General features: G+C 33.0%; 1 protein-coding gene across 1 annotated transcript in view; it reads right to left on the minus strand.

The window, feature by feature from the left end:
• The window catches only part of LOC140432284 (uncharacterized), a 942,959-nt gene that overhangs the window by 717,615 nt on the left and 204,925 nt on the right, over positions 1 to 20,419 (minus strand). The window lies entirely within an intron of this gene.

A 20,419-nucleotide genomic window follows, 5' to 3' on the forward strand; every position in this document is an offset into this window, starting at 1 on the left:
AGCGCGAAGCGTCATACCGAAGTGTCTGTGTTTTAAAATTTGAAAAAATTATGAAACATTTCAAAAATTAATAACAAATTATAGTCGTTTTGACATGTTGTTACACAAATGGACTCTTTCGCTGTGACTGTATAAATGAAGGGCTCGGGTGAAGATAATCGTAAGTCACATTTCTACAAATGTTCAGAAATTGAACTTAAAAGTTTACCGATTGATTGCTCTGTTGCAATGACATTTGTCATAGCAGTATTTTGACATGTATACTTGTTAATCTTCTAACTAGCTTATTTTAACTTCACCGCTGAAAACGAATTTTAAATTTACGAGTAAAATGATACTTTAAATAAAAAACACTGTAGATACCATTTTTTACGTTTATTGAATTGCACATAGGATATAAAAATTAAACAAATATACTAAACAATGTTATTAGAAATAAACACAAGAAACAATAATAGAAATAAGAAAAACATTACAGGGACTTTGTAAATAATGACCTGTAAAACTCGTGATGAACGTTGGGAATCTAATCCAAACACGAAAGTACATGTTCAAGTTTACTAGGTTCAATACCAAGCCGTGTAGCATATTTTTTCTGAAGATCTCCAATAAAATGTTCTTGTAGAATCACAGTTCTTCCTCTTTTTTAAATTGAGTATGAATTAAAATCACCATTGTATGTATCAGCGATTTCGATTTGTTCAAAGTTCTCAGCAGAGAAGCGCATTCGCACAGCATTTCTAATACTACATGGATTAGCCGGTGTAGACTTGGGTTATACAAAATAGTTTCTCGTTTCAGACACTTTTAAAAAATCTTCTTGATTCATCTTGTAAACGATGAATGGATTTTTCTTTTGGCATGTTCTTAGTATGTTTTCTCACTCAGCTGGAGAATATACATATTGACAGTGAGCTCGTACGTATTTTTCTACAACAGCAAAATCTCTGTCTGATGGTAACATTGTGTGTTCGACCTGTGGAAAAATATGTATTATTTCCTTAAAATTTCCCAGAGCTAGTAAACTAAGCCACACTCCAACCAAAGACCAGTTTTTATTTTGGTTGATGTAGTTATCAGAGATAGCTATTAACGTAGGTATGTCCTTTAATATTGTGCATCTGGAAGTGTTTAAGCAGACAGCTTCCGATCTCGTCTGTACTTCTAGCAGCGGTTGACTCGTCCCACAAATAAAAGTATACTTGTGAGGGATACAACGAGTGTATACCCAGATTATAAGAAAAAAGTTTCTTTTTATAAAATGTAGGACCAGTAGACAATTTGGAGGTTGTTGAAGGTCAAATGTTATTGCACATAAAATTTTTTATTAAAAATCCTTTATAAAAGGTGTATAATTTAAAAATCCAACCAGGCTATATCACAAACCGTTTTCGGAATCCATATTCCATCATCAGTGTCTAGGTATACATGTATTGAGCCACTAAATATGTGGGTAAAACCCCGTTAAAAATTGTTTGTTTAAATTTAGTTACATTATATGGTATTAAATATTATGATGTTAAAGTTACCAGTGGATTTGGTAACATGGCGACGTATGACTCCAGATGAAGTTGCTGGTCCTGAGACGATGTGTCTTCGAGTGTGACTCGTAGACACGTCCTAGTTACCAGGGTACTACTGATATTGATAAATCTTCACAAAGAATCTGTTTCTAGCTACATTTACCATTATTTTCATATAAAAAGTCGATTTCGCCAAAAATGTTAGATACCATTATCTTCACCCGAGCCTTACAAATATGAAAATTTTTAAAATGTTTTGCTAATTGTATGTATATGAAATTATATTTATATGATATAATATTTATGTGAAATTATAATTATTAAAGAGTAAATTGAATTAATATATAAACTAAAAATGTTTAAAAATAATAATTGTATTTATATGAAATTATTTTAAAACAAAAATTATTGTAAAAAATTGAACAGATGATCTAATGTTATTAATCGGATGCCATCTATGACTATTATTAAATTTTGATAATTTTTATGAATCGGATCTTTTAGTGAGAGACATTTTTTAAATTTTTTTAATGTCTATATTTTGTTAGTCATTTTTCATGCAGTTTTTAATTTAAACACGCTTAGAGTACATATATGATAACTAGAAACGAACCAGTGACGACGCCTTCTCGTGACGTTCGCCTCAGCATTTTACTATAGGAAAAAAAAAAGAAAACAACGCCAGTATAGGCTTGGCTTAAAAAATTGCAAAGTAAGTAGTTTGATAACACACTAATTTTCAAATATCATCCTATTCTCTCGAGTAACTTTATCTCTTCTTCCAGTAGCGCACCTAGAATTTGCCTCTGAGGGGGGGGGGGTTTGGTTGGTCACCGAAATTTTTTTATGATGTTACCTCCATTTTGAGTCCTTAAAATGTGTAAGTAACAGTGTCGGAAAAGGGTCCTGGGGGTTTTTTTAACCCCCAACACCACCCCTGGATGCGCCACTCTTCTTAGTTCTTAATAATAAGATACTCGCTACATAATACACTTCATATAAAGAGTTACTCTTATAATAAACTAGTTTATCATTTAAATTGATGATCGACTGCATTATCTATGCTATTTACATTTAGCAAGAATTAGTCAGTTTACTTTTGATGTATTATTCGGGTCGTATACAGTGATTTGCTATATTGTGTTATTAAATATAATGAGATGTTGAAATGTTCAAACAATACGCGAGTAAAATTATTAATGTTACGTCTATTTTGACTATAAATTGACATATAATAAAATCGTTAACTAGTGTCCTGTGCCAATAATACTAACGTTATCGATAATACTTAGTTTTCCGATTTCCAATCCCATTATGTTCATATTGTGTACCTGTCGTGCAGGTATTAAGTGGGTACGAATAGTTGGAATAATGTTTGCGGTTGAATAATTATTAGTCAAACAAACAGAATAGCTTTTAAATGCTTGAGTTTATATTAAACATTTGACTACACCGTAGCGACAATACGATATATGTGAAGATTTAAAGTCGGTATACGCAGTTGGGATTCTTGGTTAAATAAATACTGGATCAGAACAAATCAAACAACTTCTTATTACTTTTAATTGCAACCTACACAGTCTTACCGTACTGCCTGCAACTGCGTAAAGAAAAACATTTAGGTTTAAAAATGTCTATAAAACTACTTAAACAAAATATTACGACAATACGAGATTGACTAATTAGTAAAAATCATGAAAAGTCCAAACGTTTTAACCCTCCGTCGGTCGCATGTGTATCAAAATGACACAATGTCGCCAAGGTAACCAATTACGACAAAGATTGTTACTTTGGCCGGCCAACCACAGCGCATGTTATTAACTGTCGTGTCATTGGCCTCTCGGCGGAAGATTGCTGCAAATGCTAAAACACGATGTGTATAAAAGAGCAGGACATCTTCCGATCGGGATCCAGTCGTCTTACACTACTAGCCCCGTTAGACCTTTTTGGCTCGGTATGCTACCACGCTACTTTGAGTTTTATTATTTAACCAATATCCTGCTATCGTCGAACCTAAGAAGTATTAGAAGTTAAATTATCAAGAGTACGAGAACCGGCGTGTCGACTAAAAAACGCTTCCTGGCAGTAGAACACGACTTTCTGAGATAGAAAATACATTGGTCTTAGAAATATTTCAAATTGTGTCGAACTGACCACAGCGTTATTTGGGCCTGTCACGGTAAAGAGCGAATGAAAGCCCCGACGGGGACTTGTAATTGCTTTTCCGATCAGGCCGAGCTGCAATAACACTTCGTCTCCAGAAACCCTTTTGCAAATAGTAACTATAGGAATTGCTATTAGCGAAAGGTAGCAACGCGAAGCGACAGGCAGCACGATGAGTCGACATTGCCGGTATTCTTGTGCCTCTCTCGATGATAGGGAATGCGGCTACACGAAGTGAGAAGGCCGACATCTCTGTGGAATTTGAGGTATACACTACGCATCAGAATTCTAACACAAATTAAGTCATTGTAAGAAATATTGTCTGTAAGAAAACTCAAACTGTTAGAGAATTCTGATTGCCGATGGCCCCTCACCTACCATAAAGGCTCGACGGAACTTTCGGCCGTAGAGGCCGGTATCCCAATTTAACTCCTTAAAACGAAGATGGACTCTCGAAACTTGAGATCCTCTTCGAGAGCGGCGGTCGTAGATCGTCCAGAAACCCCTGAAAACCAGGAGGACACTACTGCCGTACGACAACAAGCTCGCCAATTTTCAATGCTATTATTGAACCCTAAAGTAAGGAGAACCCACCTTCATAGTACCTTTCTTTATAGACCAGTTTAGTCTACCGCTCAGTCGTATTCGTAACGTCCTAGTGATTGAGTGTATTTACATACAAGCGTATTATATCATATTGATACATTGCGACATAACGTGTAAATGTTGTTTTACTTTGGTCGTATTTTAGGCTATTTTTGGCACTTATTATAGGTGAGTGTTATTTGATATTTTTATTTTTATTGTAATGGCTGCAAAGTGGATTTACAACCTAAATAATTCGAATGATGTAGAATATCTTCGAAAAAATATGTTAGTAGAAGAGGACGAAAATAAAGATGCCCATAACCAAGTGGAAGATTTCGAGGATGAACCGGACACAGATGCGGAAGATCAACCAACGGATGAAAGAGTTTGTGACTCTGAGACTGAAGAGAGTGGGAGGGAGGAAGAACAAGACTTACACGACAATTTATTTTACTTTGGAAAATATAAAACCACTAGATGGATGAAAACACCGAGCACGAAGAATCGACGTACTAAGCCACATAACCTGGTTACACGTCTTCCAAGAGTAATACATGAAGCACGAATCACATATAGAATGTTGGAATCAGATATTTTATTTATAATAAAATGCTACAAACAATAATCAAGTTCACAAACCAGTACATGCATCTTGAAGTATGGGATCGCTTTGACCAACAACGTGATGCAACTGACACGGACATGACAGAACTCAAGGCCTTCATAAACCTTTTATATCTAGCAGGAACTTTTTACGCCCAGAGGATCTCTGGGGTTCAGATCGACACGGCGTGAAAATATTTCGTGTGGTTATGAGTCTCAGACGGTTCAAGTTTCTTATGAGATGCCTGCGTTTCGATGACCGCATCACAAGACCTGAAAGAAAATTTGTTGACAACATTGCGCAGATTCGTGAACTCTTTGACGATTTTGTTCATAATTGTAAATACAGCTATTCACTAAGACAGTGTGTGAGTGTTGATGAAAAACTGAAGGCTTTTAGGGACGTTGCAGGTTCAAACAATGTATCCCTTCAAAGCTATCCAAATCAGAATTAAAAATGTGTGATGCAGAAACTTTTTATAGTTATAACCTGGAAATATATGCTGAAAACAACCCCAGGGACCCTATGAACAAAGTAATAAACCATCTGATGTCGTTAGGAGATTGGCACAACCTATTTATGGAGCGGGGCTCAATATAACGGCAGATAATAGATAATAGTAGATCTGCTAAATGTAAAAGGGCGACCACCCAGTCAATTATGTTTGATTTTGGAGAACACTCCACTACTGTTTCCTTGAAATGTTTTTGTTATATCTTCTCAGCATTACGATGATTATATAGATCAGACGTCAGGGCAAGCTACAAAACCAGACATGATCACATATTATAATAAAACCAAGTCAGGTGTTGACGTTGTCGATAAGCTTTGCATTTCCTACAACGATGCTAGAAACACACATCGTTGGCTTTTGGTTTTTCTTTTTATGCTGAGTGTCGCAGGCATTAATACCCAAGTGGTTTCAATCGGTCAGAAACCTACAATATCTGGAACATGTCATGAGGGGCGAGCGTTATAACTTGTTGCAATTATTAATTCAAGCAAGAATACAGGGTAGAAGGAGTCACGGAAGAAGACGCATCTCCTGGTTAAACAATTTTAGAGCTTGGTTTAACTGCTTTTCTGCTGACCTCTTTAGAGCAGCGGTATTGAAAGTGGGAATTGCCATGATGGTTTCCAACCTTCTTAGAGGAGATGCCACATGAAGAAGAAGAAGGTTTCAATCGGAAATGGACAAGAGAACTGTAATTTTAAGTCAAATTAAGATGTATTATCTTGATACATTGCGACAGCCTTTATACAAGGCTTTATACAGCCTTTGTACGTTGCGACCAATAGAAGGTTAATTAACCTTGCTTCGTCAGGAACTACTACACAGAAGGGCCAGCGAATATCTCACCTGAAGTGGTTATGCAGAAGTAACGCCTTTGACGAATTGTGCTCCTGCGCTATATCTACATATTTGGCTCGTCTGGAGGACGGGCCTCGTCTGGAGTTTTATAGAAATTCGATATGAAATCAGTTCAAACTCATTACTCAAAGACTTTTGGGGTTAGTGATAACAAATATCATGATAAAAAAAAAGAGGTTAATCTTTGTATGTGGGTATATTTATTATTAATAAAATATACCCACATACAAAGATTAACCTCTTTTTGTTATACGTGGTATACAGCCAGCTGCAGGAATTATTTTCCTTGTGGATTTTTTTAAATATCATGATAGCGATGGTCTCTAAGGTCTCTGGTACCGAGGACGGACCTTATATCATAAAGTTTTTAAAAACTCGATACAAAATCAGTGACAAGTCGTTACTCGTAGGTTTTTGGGGTCTCTAAACACGAATATCATGTTATCATATCGGCAACCGTCTCCAACTCAGCTGGTGCCAAGGAGGGAACTTATCTCCTACATTTTTTATAAATATACACTACAAAAAGTACAATACAAAATTATTTATTACTGGGCACCAGATGCCTCGGAGACTATCGACGCCACGATATTTGTGTTCAGGATCCTAAACACACCCCAGTGACGAGGTTGAACTGATTTTGTATCGAACTTTTACAAAACTACAAGAAGTAGTTTTCTCTTGAATTTTCATAAAACTTTAAGAGCCTTGGACACTATCGCGGTTATAATATTCGTATTTAGCGACCCCAAATATCCCAATCCAAAGTAGTAATACTGAATTCGTTTCTTTGACATATGATTCCTTGTTCGATAATGTAATTTTCATTTCCACAACATCATTTTTGTTCACAAAATTCCCAGACACTCTTACGAATCGAATGCAATAAATTTCGTAGAGATCCATCCAAATGCAAAAATTGGTAGGTCTTGGGTTTTTTGCTGCTTTATTGCCTTGCCTATTTCTAAAGTTAACTACAGTTCTTTTTCTTCATTTTATATAGACATGACTGTGTTTTCCAATGTGCCTTCAATAGGTTGTCGTTCCATCGTTTTTGTCCTATTTGTTGTTATTCGGCTTATATAATCTTTCTATTCTACTCTTATGTTTCTTACCTACGTCGTATATCTGTACTTCTAGCTCTGTCCCTAGAAGTGTTTCATCTCTGCTATTTCTAACATCCTTTCTGTTCCGTCTGTGTCAGGTCGTGTTTCTGCCGCGTATGTCATTATTGATCTAATGACTGTTTTGTGTTTTGTAAATTCTGCCTTTCATTTCTTTTTGATATTCTTATTTCTCCAAATTGTTTCATTTAGCCAGTCTGTGGCTCTGTTTGCTCTATTTACTTGATCTTCGACTTCAGTTTCGAGCTTTTCGTAGCTATATTATGTGATGACTAGATATTTAAACTCCATCACTTGTTCTATAATCTGACCTTCTAGCTCCAATTTACATCTTAGTAAATTTAATGTTATAACCATTCAGTTTGTCCTTTTTGGGGGAATTACCATGTTAAATTAAATTGGTGCAGCATACGTTGTAAATCGTTATTACTTTGAGAGAGAGTAGTAGTCATCTTCATAGCAGATTATTTTAAGTTGTTTTTCTCCCATTTGGTATCCTTTTTTAGTTCTTACTTTTTCTATACAGTTGGTACAGTATACACGTCATCCGCATCATAGTAAGTGACGTCACATAATAACAACACAAAATATTCAAGTCGTAGGTCTTTTACTTTTTAAATTCTTTTAGTCAATTACACTGGAATTACAGCCACTAAACTTATTTTATTATATACGCGAAAAAATAATATTTAAATATGTCTTTTATTGTAAACATAAAGAAATATACCATAACTTGTTTAATTTCATAAGTATAAGTGACTTTAGCGTTTTTATGAAGCACACTTGCTCGAATCAAACTTTAACTGCGATACAACGAATGTGACATTTTGGCATAAATTGGTAACACTTATTTGACACTTTAGAGGTGTTGACACTTTAGATTTACTTTTATTATTTACTAATAATTAAACTCTGTCCTTCTTAGAACAAAATTAGTCTGATTTATTTCCAAAATCTCACCTAAGAAATTAAATAGTCTTTGTAAAGAAATGGTAAATTCTTTAATATATTATTTTGAACAGGAACGTGATCACAAGGGCCCCATTCTACCGTTGACTGTTGTTAGGGAACTATGTAATGGATTTTTTATATGTTTCTGTAGGTGTTTAAAACATACATTCTTGTTTTAGCGTATTGCTGCAGCTTTATATTTACATATTTTAACTGTGAACTCCATCTCTCATGCCGTAAAAACTAAAACACCTCAAACACCATCATCCAAAAACTTACTATAGGTACCTAAGAAACTGGACAGTACTGAAATAATAAAAACAAGCGAAATTTGCAATACTCTTTCAATTTACAGTATGTTAGACGAAGTAAATATACTCTTCGTTAGATAGCATAAAGTATTATGTATTACTGTATTAAGTAAAACAGATTTGTTTCAAATGAAATAAAATTTTTTTTTTTTTCAGAAGAACATAATGTGCATTAAGTTCTTTATGGATTCAATTGACGGAAAAAGAACTGTTAAGTGGTTGTTGTATGTCACTTAATATTTTACTGAAATATATTGGTTTTAAAACATCATCCAAGGCGGAGACTGATGAACAGTCTCATATTGATTTGAAGAGAGCAGAATTTTTAAAATTATATCTAGTATAGTATAAACATGAAGAACTATACAAATTTGTTTTTATAGATGAAACTTGGATTTTTCAGAATGAATCTATCTGTCGCTCGTGGCAAGATGAGAATAAAAGAAGTGTAAAATCTATTAAAACTAATGAGAAATAGTAATATGTTTAATCATATTAAAATCATAAAGGTGTTGAAATAAAAAAAAATTGTAGGTACATTACTCTGCATGCTGGTAATGAAAATTGCATTATTGAGCGGACAGTCGTTATATTTTCCTCTATATCAGCTTTAATTGGAAACGATGCATGGATACCATGGGGAAATGATTAAAGTAAATTTTTATCGTGGTTTAAAGATCAACTATTAAAAAAGTTTGTCTGAAGTATTCCTAATTATAATAGATAACGCTCCATACCATACCATATTGTTATTAGAGAAAGCACCAGATATGTCCTTAACGACAACTGAAATAAAAGATTGGTTAACTAACAATAAACTGAATTTTAATGAAATAATGTTGAAAAACGAGCTTATCAATATTTATTTTTAGAAATAAACTGCCTCCAAAATACATTGTTGATGATTTGGCAGAACAATGTGGCTATAAAGTATTACACAGGTCACCATACCAGTGTATTTTCAATGCTATAAAATTAATATATAAAATTGCCAAAAACTATTATAACCGGCATATTATTCGAGATGGCTTTAATGAATTGATGCTTCAAACAGGTGGAAATAATCTCTGCTAGAACCCAAATATGTTTACCTCATATACAGGGTGAGTCATGAGGAACTTTACATACTTCTACCATATGTAGAGTCCCTCAGGGAGCATATCATGTGGCCACTAAAAAATGTCAACTCCTCTTCTTTATTAATTAACAGGGTGATTTGTGTAATTGACCATTTATTTCATTTTACTGTAGTGTTTATACGGCTTATTTGATTTTTTTAATTTTTGCATGGTACAGTACACTACTATTAAGCATTCGACTGGTATTAGCTAAACTAAAAAATTCCAGGACTGGCTTTGGAAAAATTAATTTAGGGATTCGTATTAAATATTACACCCTGTATATATATTTTTTTAAAATGCAATAAGTGATTTTCAAACTACATAAATAGCCAATGAAAACGACATATGCGACAATGTTGTCGCACTTTTATTAAATTTTTAGTGAACGATCAAATCTTACTAAAAATAGAACAACCATAATGAAGTATCAAATTATAAGGTAATTAATTTAAACAAATGTTATAATTTTCAAACATTTTAATTGAAATGATAAACTGAGTCACTGCACAACAAAGAACAGTAACTACTAACAATAACGAAAAACAATTTAAAAAAAATACTAAAAATATGTACATAGTTATGATAAACCCATAAATTAGAACTGGAAAAGATACAATAATGGTAACAAAATAAAAATAATTCAAAATAGATTTTCGAAATGGAACCCTGCAGCCTGTACACATTTTTTTTGCCGAATTGTTAATTGACGTATTGAATTACGGATACTCTGGAAATCGTTTCTAATAGTATTACAACAATGTATAATTCTATCAATTAATTGTTGTCGGGTATTAATATTCACTGCGTAAACTAGTTGCTTCAATCGTCTCCAAATATGGTAATCAGCGGGATTGAAATCAGGGGATCTTGAACGCTACGAAATAGGACCTGCACGTCCTATCCACCTGTTGCCATAAACATTATTGAGATGTTGTCTCACTGCCAGTAAAAAGTGTGGGGGTGCCCCATCATGCTGAAAATACATCCCTCGGATAGCAACGTTCGCTTTGGCAAGCAAATTCGGCAAAATATTTTGTAGAAAGTTCAAATAGAGCTGCCCTGTTAAAAGACCATCAAAAAAGTGAGGACCTACTAATGGGTTATTTATGACACCAATCCACACGTTAACTGAAAACCTTAACTGAGAACGACGTTCTCGAATAGCATGGGGATTTTCTTCTGCACACACATGTGAATTTCGTGAATTATTTATCCCGTCTCTGGTAAACTGGGCTTCATCTGTAAATAGTGTCCTGTATAGCGTTGGTCGATTATTGTTAATCCATCTACAAAATTCCAACCTATCGATCTCATCTCCAGCATGTAGTCGCTGAACCATTTGAATGTGATATGGGTATAGATTATTTTTTTGTAAGACTCTACTTACTTTTGATTGAGTAACATTGAGTTCTCGACTTACTTGTCTAGTGCTTATTGTAGGGTTCATAGTAACGGCGTCCATAATGTCATCTTCCTGCACTTCATCTACATGTCGCTCTGTTGTTCCACTAGGAAAAGTGCCATTTTCTCGCAAATAATTAAAAACTGACCCAAATGTTGGATGACTGGGAGTTCGATGATTAGAAAATCTCCTGCGATATTCTCTACTAGCAGCCCTACCATTCCCATTACAGAATCCATAAACAAATATTATGTCTGCATATTCTGTGGTCGAAAACTGATGTGGCATTTTGAACAAAAGTAACAAAAGCTCTACCAAAACTAACACAATGTACTTAACGTAGATATGTCAGAAGAAATATGTATTCTTGTACACATAAATAACAATTGATAATGACAATAATGACAATGGGTATCAAATATCAAGAAACGTCAAACGGTCAACGCCAACCTTCATTTTAAACTTTTTAGATTTATTTTTATTTAGTACAGTTGATTTATTTTTATTTAGTACAAGTGGTTTAACTTTTTAATCAATTTAATTTATTATTTATCGAAAATAATTCCCCAATACGATCTATGAGTAAAAATTTAAAATTGAAAAACAATTGATTCTATCGTAGAGATACTACAAAGTGACAGTAAAGATGTTAATTTCCTACGTATTAGATTATGTTGTAGGAACTCATTTTAATTAAAATGTTTGAAATTTATAACATTTGTTTAAATTAATACCTTATAATTTGATACTTCATTATGGCTGTTCTATTTTTGGTAAGATTTGATCGTTCACTAAAAATTTAATAAAAGTGCGACAACATTGTCGCATATGTCGTTTTCATTGGCTATTTATGTAGTTTGAAAATCACTTATTGCATTTTAAAAAAAATTTATACAGGGTGTAATATTTAATACGAATCCCTTAATTAATTTTTCCAAAGCCAGTCCTGGAATTTTTTAGTTTAGCTAATACCAGTCGAATGCTTGATAGTAGTGAACTGTATCATGCAAAAATTAAAAAAATCAAATGAGCCGTATAAACACTACAGTAAAATGAAATTAATGGTCAATTACACAAATCACCCTGTTAATTAATAAAGAAGAGGAGTTGACATTTTTTAGTGGCCTCATGATATGCTCCCTGAGGGACTCTACATATGGTAGAAGTATGTAAAGTTCCTCATGACTCACCCTGTATACACTTTTCATTTATTGCACCTTATATTTTACGCAGCACTTTAGGCTTAAAACATCCTGGTCATTTCACACTGTACTATATCAGTGTTCAGGTTTCAGAGTCATACGTTAGCACCAAGCGTATCAAAGTGTTACAATTTGTTTGCCAATTAGTTTGGGAGGATCTAATATTTTTTTCTAATGCTTTTGAAATATCAACATACTGTGTTGCTTATTTAGGTTCCTTCCGTAATTAGTCAAAATTTCGATGACAAAAACCGTCCACTATCGAGCGATATAGACTTATTCATTGAAACAATGAACAATACATAATAAACGCCGTTGGGCTAAAAGTGCATAGTAGGCAGTTGGGATGTCTAGACATCGCGATAATTATAATCAAGAGATCGACCTTCTTTGTAAAAGGTTACCTATTGATTAGAAAAAAATATACACTCACTAATTCATTCACTTTTCGACAGCCGTTCAGACAACAACTTAAAATCACATTTAAACACATTTTACTTTTTAAAAGATAAAAATTGTCTCTGATAAAAAATAAAGATTTTTTATTTTGCATTTTTATCTCTCGTGATTATTAATTTGGAAGCAGTTTACCCAATCGAAAAAAAAAAAATATTTGATCCCATCTAAGACGTGTGAGATGAGAGCAAGGATCCGCACAAATGTGATGCTTCAAAGGTTAAAAAAATATTTCCCTGTATACGTACCGAACACATCACCTTCTCAATTGGTAACTTCGCGAGTTCCACTATATGATTTGATATTCTCAGTTCCTGTATCGCTTTAAAGAACTTTTTTTTATTTATTGTGTTATAAAAATTCCTAAAGTCTACATTGTAAACTTTAGATACTGACCAGCTCACCTAAGATGTTAATAGTACGGCTAAATTTTCCTCGACAAAAAGTGTCAATAATTTCTCTACCTAATTAAATAAAGCCATAAACACATCGTTTATTAAATTAATAATTTTAAGTCTCATACTATTAAATTAAATTTAATTTAATATTTTTGATTATTAACCTAACAGGAAGTTGCAAAATATTTGCAATGGAGGATATACAACTTTGCTAATATTAATCCTCATTAATTCTGAAACAGCATAGTACCTATGTACATGCACAAATATTGATACTTGTTTGTTAACTGTGCAGCCAAGTATACACGATTTCGATTAGTCGAGATAATCAATATTCGGTTTTGTTAACAATAAACGTATTAAATAACTGTTTCCTTTATCATACAAACAGGTAAAATTACTATGCGGTATTTTAGAGCAAGCACTAATAGAGATTGCGTATAGAGAAAGGCACAGGTAGACATCAGTAATAGATATGCCCAAACAACTGTTTACATCTACATGAAAACTTCTCAACAGCAGACATAACAAAATTATAAAATTTTGATCGTTTCGATAACTGGCCGAACTGACCGCATAAAAACTATGGAGTATTATGCAAACTCTTTAACAGCACTTAAATCTTTTACTACTTCTTTTTATGTAGACATGACATATCTGTTTTTCAATGTGTCTCCAGTAAGTTGTCGTTCGATTGCTTTCGTGGTCTTCCTACTGTTCCTATGTCTATTGATAAACCGTCTCTTGCTGTCTTTACTACTTTATTTTTTGTCATGCGGCTGATATAAACATTCCATTTTATTCTTTTATTTCTTGGCCAGTAATTGATGTTTTCTACCTTGCATCTGCGTCGTATATCTGTACTTCTAGCTCTGTCCTATGGTGTTTTTCCATCAATTTTTTTAAGTGTTTTCGTCTATGCTGTTTTTAACATCTTTTCTGTCTTTTAAGTGTCAGCTCGTGTTTTTGCTACGTATTTCATTATTGGTCTGATCACTGTTTTGTAAATTATATCTTTCATTTCCTTCCCAATATTTTTATTTTTCCATATTGTTTCGTTCAGGCAACCTGCGACTCTGTTTACTCAATTCACTTTATCTTTTACTGCTGTTACGAGCTTTACGTAGCCAGATAATGTGATGCCTAGATATTTAAACTCCATCACTTGTTGTATTATCTCAACTTCCTTCTTCAATTTACATCTTAGTAAATTTGCTGTTATAACCACGCGTTTTGTCTTTTTTTGGGAAATTAACACGTTCAATTTTCGTGTAAATCATCTTCGGTTTGGGAGAGTAGTATTTCGTCCTCTGCATATCAGATTATTTTAAGTTGTTGTTCTCTCATTTGGTATCCTTTTTTGTTTATTACCTTTTTTAATATTTCATCCATAATCAGGTTGAAAAATAGAGGACTTAGGAAATCTCCCTGTCTTATCTCATTGCCAGCTTCAATTCGGTCAGTTACATTGTTCTTCTGATACTTTATTATATTGTGTTGATTGCGAAAAGTAAGTAGATAACGTTCTTTTATTTGACTCAATCAAATGCCTTCTTAAGGTCCACGAAACATAGACATGCCAGTTTATTATATTATAATGATTCCTCTTGCACTTAACTCGTCGGTTCTCTTGTATTATAAATATATCGTCGGTGCATAATCTTTCAGACCTAAAAACTTGTTGTTTTTCTGCTAGTGTTAGAGTTTAATTCGGTTTATTTGTTATCACTTTGGTTGTTAGTTTTAGTAATTAAAGTAATTCCTCTATAATTTTTCGGCTCCGATTTGTCTGCGTCTTTGAAGAAGTGTATTAGGATCTCCATTCTTGAGGAATTCTGTTTTGTTCTAATATTTTTTTAATTAGTTTTAGAAGGTGTTTGGTCAGATCTGGTTCTCCAAACTTTAGGAGTTCGTTTTGTATTCTGTCCAATCCTTGTGATTTTTAATTTTTTAATTTTCTTAATGCTTTCTTTGCCTTTTCCTCCTAAATATTTATTGCTTGGTTTACCGTCACCTCTACTGGTGGTGGTTCATTATCGTCATCTTTAGCAAATAAGCACTTAAGTACTATGTATAATTGTACTATGTACTAACGTAGCCATAATATTTTTCTTACGATAATGTAATTTAACTGATATACAAAGCCAAATTCATAGTAATAACAGCGTTTCTCAAGCTTTTGATATTTGGGGCCCAATTTTCAATTATAATTTTCATGGCGTCTACCATTTCTTTTCATATTATAATAAATAAAATACGACGTCTGTTAAACTTTGAAAATTGCAGCATGTTTTCAGTGTTTTAGACTATATATGTAGAGCCCTACATTTGAACTTAACTACAGACCTCCAAAATCCGAGAAAAGGTGAATTTATTGAAACTTGGCAATGCTGCTCTGCTACATCCAATATAGGTAAACTAGCACATCTATTTTTCTTTATAATCTTTCATCTTTTATCTATTCATAATTTTAAAACCTTTACAGAAACTATTATCAACTAAACCTAAAAACAACAAAATGAAATAGTTTTGTGTATTTTACTTTATTGTGACAATTATATTTCTGTAAGCATTGAGATCAGAAATACGCGCCGCTATTATACGGTTGTTTGTTAAAAAAGGAGAAAAGAACCAGAGAAATACATTTCCATTAGTGTAGAAAAAAGTTATCTTTTGTCTGCGCGATGTGTGATTTATACGGGAAGGAAATGTGGAATGGAGGAACGTTCATTTGTCTCAATTATGCAAAAATCTGCGTGAGTTTTCTCTTGCCTACGTGAGTTCTGAAATCTCGCCGAATGTTGCAAGTGTCTAAAAACTGCTGGAATCAAAAACCTTTTAGAGATTTGGGGAATTCACGTATGGAGTTTATTCAATTTGGTGACTTTATTGCTTTCTGAACTTACAATTTTAACTGTTGAACGTGAACATAAATTTTCCGTCATAAATTTAAGCACGCAATAGTTATATTATGAAAACTTAGAATTAAACGTTAGCAACGGTTATTGGTAGATATTCTTCTTATTTTGGGTTAAAAATAAGTAAATTGTTGTATTTAATTATGTTTTAAATATGTTTTTTTTTGTATACATATATATATATATATATATATATATATATATATATATATATATATATATATATATATATATATATATATATATATATGTTTGGAAAGATTTCCGCGGTTAGTACAATTAAATTACCTATCATGTTGGACCCTATGAAATACTTTTTCAAAATCTAAAAATCAGACGGAATTGGTTTATTTACTTCCCATGATCTTTGAAGTAATGCTAATATTGAGAACAAAGTTATGCTTGTTCCCAATCCTGCTTTGAAACCAAATTGTTGGTTGCAAACAAAGCAGTCTACGACTCTGTAAACAGAAGAAAAATGTTTAAGGCAATGAAAGAGCTAAGTATACTAAAAAAGTTGGTAAATTACAAAGTACAAAACTAACTCTTGAAAAAGTTGAACGTAAGGGCTGCGTCAGGAAGACCACCATCTTCAAGATTAATAACAACTTTAAGACAGAATTGAATATCATTAAGCAAATAGCAGTAAACAATGGCTACAATGAACACACAATAAATAAAATTTTAAATCAAAAACTACATAGGAAAGCTTTTAGAACAATCAACAACCCTGGTAAATATATTCAGAATAACAAGAGCCAAAAGAAAAAGCAATAACATAGCTTTTTCTTCTTCTTCTCGTAGCACTACAACCCGGTGTGGGTTTTGGCTGACTGCACAACTTGCTTCCATCTTGAACGGTCGTCCATAATAGTTGGGTCAGTGGGCAGCCCCATTGTTCTTAGATCTGACCATATATTGTCTCTACATCGCATTCGTGGACGTCCTAAGGGTCTTCTTCCTATGGGGGGTTTCTCCCATATTCATTTGGCAAGGTGGTTATTAGGGAGTCTATGAACATGGCCAGCCCATCTAAGACGTTGCGATTTAATCTGTTGGACTATACAATTACATAGCGGTGTATACAAACTTAAATGTGACGACTACCCAAAAACTTACATCGGTCGAACTGGTAGGAATTTTATCAATCGTATAGCAGAACATAAAAAAGCCTTTAATAATAAAAAAACAACAGATTATCAACTTATTGACTATAATTATTCTTTTATTGATGAACTTTAAAATTTTTAACATTCAAAATAAAGGCCTTAAAACAAATTAAAACTGCAGACATAGTTCTGAATGTACTCCAGTAGTCAGAGATGAAAATAAGAGAAAATTAATTTTGGACCCCAAAAAAATGTAAAAAAGTTTATTACTCTTACCCCCGGGCTTCTCCCTAAAACCCCCCTTGTAGGGTGGTAAAAACCCAAAAAAGCCGATTTACTAAGAATCTGTAGGCCGTAGAAAAATATGTTTTAAATGAAAAATGTATCTGAAATAATTTTAAACTAAAATATTTATTACCACTTTTTGTGTAGAATGAACCATTCTATCACAAACAACGCTTAAAGCGATTGTCAATTTTGAATGTCAGTAACGCGCGAGAAAACAATGTTCAATAAAATTTGTATCAGCTCGACGGTAAAAATTCGATATCTTTTGATTCAAGTGTCCTATCAACAAAAATCAAGATGCGTTTTCAATGTAAAGAGTTCAGCTTTTGTATGCGTTTTTTGTATTCGACTGCAAATAAACTGAGATTTTATAAAATTTTTAAATAAATAAACGTGGCGCGATTTTTGCCATTTTTTGTGATTTTCATGAGATCAATACAATACATTCCTTTCATCAACTGGCCTCTATAAAGTTTCAATCAATAGAGCCTTACCTTAAAAATCTATAGAATGAAATTTTAGTATTTTTGAGTTTTGGCAACAAATGTGAGGCATATGAAATATGCTTAAAATGCTAGATTTAAACTTTCACGTAACAAACGTTCTAAAACACTTAAAAACGTATTTTTTTCAATAACACTAGTATGTTTGTTAAAAGAACCAAACTTCTGCTTTTCATATATGTATGTATGTATGTAATTAAATTCTGTGTTTTTTATTTGTATTTCAAATGCCTCATACTTGTTGCCACTACTTAAAATTAAAATTTTATGTCATCGATCTTAAAGATGGATCTCTAAAAATAAAAATTTTACTACGACTGGTCAACGAAAGTAATCAATCTTTTTTAATCTCACGAGAGTCGTAAAAAATGGAAAAATCGCTCTACGTATATTTATTTAACGCCTTTATAAAAACTCAGTTTATTCTCGGCATAATACAGCAACTGCACACGAAAGCTGCGCTCTTTATCTTTAAAATGCATCTTGAATTTTGTCGATAGGACTCTTGGATCAAAATATATTGAATTTTTACCGTCGAGCTGATACAAATTTGATTGAACATTGATTTCGCGCCTATAACTGACATTTAAAATAGACGGTCGCTTTAAGCGTTGTTTCTAAAAGAACGGTTTATTTTACACAAAAAGTGCTCATAAACATTTTTGTTTAAAAGCATGTCAGCTACATTTTTTATTTGAAAGATTTTTTTCTACGTCGTACAGATTCTTGGTAAATCGTTTTTTTCTGCCTTTTTACCCCCCTACGGGGGAGGTTTTGGGGGAAAGCTCAAGAGTAAAAGTGGTAAACTTGTTTTCATCTTATTTGGGGTCCCCAAATTAATATTCTCGGCAAAATTTAGCTTGTTCGTATGATTTTTAGGAGTCAACTCTCTGACGACTGTACTAGTGGCCGACTTGAGACAAACAGTTCTTCCCTCTTCAACTTATTTAGTTAAAGACTATAAAGTGGAAACACATACCAAAAATACATCACTTGAGAAAGGCACTTTGGCCCAAACAGCTGTAACGATAATAATTTAAAATAAATTTTGTAAAAAAGTTGAAAGCAAAAATTTTCAGTGTTTAATTTTTAGACAAAGGTAAAATTCTACAAAGCAATAATACGTCCACTGTCCAGTTCTAACATAGTTTCAGAGACCTGAACTGTAACAAAAAGTAATGAAAATATGTTAAAATGTTTCAAAAGAAAAGTACTAAGGCGAATCAAAGAACGAGTGAATAACAGTAAAGTGAGGAGAAGACAATATAACTTCCAACTTTATAGAATATACCAGAAATCAAATATCGTAAAATATATTTAGATAAGACGTCTGAGGTGGATAGCGCAGGTAATGCAGACGAAATAAAATGACCCAACTAAAAAAAAAGCTCCTTGATAGACCCATTGGTCAGAGAAGAAGAGAAAGACGCAGAACAAGGTTCCTTGATAACATTGATAAAGACATGAGAAATATGTGAACACGTGTTCGTGGAGGAAGGTGATGGCTAGAGATGATAAGAGAGAAATTCTTGAGGAGGCTAGACCCCCCTCAGGGCTGTAAAGAAAGAATGATGACATAAAAACATATAAGGTGAAGATTTTTCATGAAAGAAACCTGAGCTAAAACAGAGAAAAGGAAGGCCCAGAGTACAATGGTTAGAGATAATTATATATATTGTAAAGTAGAAAATATTAATATCAAAGTCTTAAGGTTATTACATATTGTATAATATTATACTGACTTGAAATGGTTTTATTAAATTGCATGAAAATGAAATTGAAAAACTCATTTGAAAACATATTTTAATGTATTTTTGAGCTGAATTTAAATAACTCAAATTTGACAAGTAGCAAAACGCTTTCCGCTCATTAGCACATAATATAGAATTGGAACGGATAAAGAGGGGCATTTGAAGAGCTTTCGACGCGTTATCTCTTTGTTAATAAAATGCCTCGAATTCAATTTGACCTTAACAAAAGAATGGAGGAAAACGAGTCCCGGCAGCGGTGGCTATATCTAAGAGCATTATTGTCATTCATTGTATCAGTCTTAATTTAATTGTCGAGATTCCTATACAACGAATAGACTCTGATTGGAGTGTTGTACGTTTTCTTGACATCGATCAGATGACTCGTTTGTAATTAGTTTAAACTTCTAAAGGGTATCTCGCTCACAAAGGAAATAGCAAGGAATTCTGCACAAAAATTTAATATCAACATCGATTCATAAGTTTTCGTTTACTTCCAATTTTTTTCTTTCTTTTTTTTCGGTTTCTTATATTTCTTTTAGTAAAATAAAAAATTCTTTTATTCTTCTAATTTAAGTATAATTAGGTAGTGGTTTTTCTTAAATAAATAATATAAAATAAGAAATATCTTGTTGCCA

The sequence above is a fragment of the Diabrotica undecimpunctata genome, chromosome 1 (assembly GCF_040954645.1).
Source record: "Diabrotica undecimpunctata isolate CICGRU chromosome 1, icDiaUnde3, whole genome shotgun sequence".
In the NCBI taxonomy this organism is placed as follows: domain Eukaryota; kingdom Metazoa; phylum Arthropoda; class Insecta; order Coleoptera; family Chrysomelidae; genus Diabrotica; species Diabrotica undecimpunctata.